The sequence below is a fragment of the Oncorhynchus mykiss genome, chromosome 2 (genome assembly GCF_057628025.1).
Source record: "Oncorhynchus mykiss isolate SJ-2025 chromosome 2, ASM5762802v1, whole genome shotgun sequence".
Lineage (NCBI taxonomy): Eukaryota > Metazoa > Chordata > Actinopteri > Salmoniformes > Salmonidae > Oncorhynchus > Oncorhynchus mykiss.
In genome coordinates, this window is record NC_143023.1 from 77,813,867 (window position 1) to 77,817,577 (window position 3,711).

Here is a 3,711-nt window from a genome sequence, read left to right on the forward strand (position 1 = left end):
TTAATCAGAAAAACAGTTTTCAGCTGTGCTAACATAATTTCAAAAGGGTTTTCTAATGATCAATTATCCTTTTAAAATGATAAACTTGGATTAGCTAACACAACGTGCCATTGGAACACAGGAGTGGTGGTTGCTGATAATGGGCCTCTGTACACCTATGTAGATATTCCACTAAAATCAGCCGTTTCCAGCTACAATAGTCATTTACAACATTAACAATGTCTACTCTGTATTTCTGATAAATATTTTGTTATTTTAAAGGACAAAAAATGTGCTTTTCATTCCAAAACAAGGACATTTCTAAGTGACCCCAAACTTTTGAACGGTAGTGTGTGTGTATATATATATATATATATATATATATATATATATATATATAAGGTTATATACTGTTACATTTTTTTTTAATAGGAATTAAGTCTAAATAATGTTTTTAATAGTTTTGCCATTGATAATGTAAATACTTATTAAGCCAGAATGGTGTGCTTTTTAAAATCATTTTAATTATAGTTATTTAAAAGCCTGCTTTAGAATACAAATCAGGGGTTTAACAAGACGCTTGGGATATTTGGACTGCTGCTGGTCAGTATTTAAAGCACAGGAGGTTGGTGGCACCTTTTTGGGGAGAACAGGCTCGTGGTAATGACTGGAGCGTAATCAGTGGAATGGTATCAAATATATCAAACACAAAGTTTCCAGGTGTTTGATGCCATTCCATTTGCGCCGTTCTGGACATTATTATGAGCCGTTCTGGACATTATTATGAGCCGTTCTGGACATTATTATGAGCCGTTCTGGACATTATTATGAGCCATTCTTCCCTCAGCAGCCTCTACTTATTTAAAGATAAATAAACATGTTATAAGAGCTGTATGTGGAGTGTCCCAAACTTTATGAAAACATTTTGGAAAGGTGAGGAAGAAATACACTGCAGGTGAGGGACAGGAAGTGTAATATTTTGATCATGATAGCTATTTTCTATTATTCTATTTTCTATCATTTTCTATGATTTAAATCTCAGCCACAAACCCCTCATAACCTGTCTGTCATTGAGATATCTTCTGCCACAGGACAGAAGTGCCAAAGTCGCACAGAAAATTGTAAACAGATTCTACCCAATATGCCACAGGTTTTTCCACACCCTACCCTACAGTGCTGTCATTTTGGGACATATTTTCCTAAATATTTTGCTATGCTACCTGGAATGTTAATTTGGGAGCACCAGTGCCCCTAGAAAAAAAATTGCCCAAGTAATAATTGTTGTAATTATATCTTTGCTGTCCCATAGCCTCAGTAGTATGCAAACATGGAGATGAGCTTCAGGAGATGAGCTTCAAAGTAAGCTAGGATTCATAGGACCAATGTAAGGCATCAATCTTAAAAATCTATTTTTCTGGTGCTTCTAAACCCTGCATTTTGTAATTGCTGGCAATTCTTATCATTAAAGGGGCACTCTGCAATCACAACATACATTTTGACTTATAAAGAATGATATATTGTAAATCCTTTGATGATTGAAGAGTTTAAGTTATAAGCGCCCCAGAGCTTAGTTCCACTGTTGTACCCCATCAGAAGCCAAAATATAGGGCACTATTCAACATGTGTTGCTAATGCATTACAGGCTGCGTGATAGAAAGGTAAAGGTAATTTCAGATTGAGCCGACATATGCTGCGTTTACCGTGAAAGCTGTCTCCACTGTAATGCTGAACTTCCGTGATATGGATTGAATATAGCCCATGAGCTTGTTTTTACAATATTTGTCAACAAAGTGAATGTAAACAAACACTGTATAACCTCTAAACATTGTTCAAACTATAATCATGGATGAACAGTTCCTTGCATCCATATGTGGCTCTGTCAATGACTTTGAGTGTGGTTACATTTCTCCAGGCCCTTAACTTTTTACCGAAACAGTGGCGAGGAAAATTGCGGATTGCAGCTTTAATACCTCTAATATTTGTCATTGGGCTCCTAAATTGTTCAACTTAGGAGCAGATGTGTCACGTAGAGCCCTGCTGTAATAACAGGTCATCTCTCTACATCCTATTGACTATAGAGGAAGTCAGCCCTGTCCATTGCAGATACCCAGTCTAAGGCCAAAGTCTGCCTCGCTCTACCTCACGCCTACCCTACCTACATAACCTCTACCCCCCCCACCCCACACACACACACACATATGCTGTTAAATCATGTTTCTATATGCTCTAGTTTTTATTGTTAGCTTACAGTAGGCCTATCATGTAATACACAGTGCCTTCAGAAAGTATTCATACCCCTTGACTTATTCCACATTTTGTTGTTACAGCCTGAATTCAAAATGGATGAAATTGATTTGTTTTCTCACACAATACACCATGATGACGAAGTGAAAATGTTTTAGAAATGTTAGCAATGTTATTGAAAGTGAAGTACATAATGAGATCATTTACATAAGTACTCACACCCTTGAGTCAATTTCATGTTAGAATCACCTTTGGCAGTGATTACAGCTGTGAGTCTTTCGGGGTAAGTCTATAAGAGCTTTGAACACCTGGATTGTACAATATTTGACCATTATTATTTAAAAAATTCTTCAAGCTCTGTCATGTCTTGCCATACTGTAACTAGGTCACTCAGGAACATTCAATGTCGTCTTGGTAAGCTCCAGTGTAGATTTGGCCTTGTGTAGATTGGTGTAGATTTGGCCTTGTGTTTTAAGTTATTGTCCTGCTGAAAGGTGAATTCATCTCCCAATGTCTGGTGGAAAGCAGACTGAACCAGGTTTTCCTCTAGGATTTTGCCTGTGTTTATCTCCATACTTTTCTTTTTTATCCTGAAAAACTCCCCAACCCTTAACAATTACAAGTATACCCATTACATGATGCAGCCATCACTATGCTTGGAAATATTGAGAGACGTACTCAGTAATGTTGTATTGGATTTGCCCTAAACATAACACTTTGTATTCAGGACAAAAAGTTAATTGCTTTGCCATCTTTTTTTCTGGATTAATTTAGTGCCTTGTTGCAAACAGGATGCATGTTTTTGAATATTTTTATTCTGTACAGGTTTCCATCTTTTTACTCTGTCAATTAGGTTAATATTGTGGAGTAACTACAATGTTGTTGATCCATCTTCAGTTTTCTCCTATCACAGCCACTCTGTAACTGTTTTAAAGTTACCATTGGCTTCATGGTGAAATCCCTGAGCAGTTTCCTTTCTCTCCGGCAACTGAGTTAGGAAGGACGCCTGTATCTTTGTAGTGGCTGGGTGTATTGATACACCATTCAAAGTATATTTAATAACTTCACCATGCTCAAAGGGATATTCAATGTCTGTTTAAAAAATATATATCTACCACTAGCTGCCATTCTTGGTGAGGCATTGGAAAACCCCACTGGTCTTTGTGGTTGAATCTATGTTTGAAATCCACTGCTCGACTGAGGGACCTTACAGTTAATTGTATGTGTGGATTACATAGATGAGGTAGTCATTCCAAAATCATGTTAAATACTATTATTGCACATACATAGAGTGAGTCCATGCATATTATGTGACTTGTTAAGCAAATGTGTACTCCTGAACTCATTTAGGCTTGCCACAATAAAGGGGTTGAATTCTTTATTGACTCAAGACATTTCAGTTTTTAATTTTCAATTAATTTGTAAAAAAAATCTATAAACATAATTCTACTTTGACATTATAGGGCATTTTGTGTAAACCAGTGACAC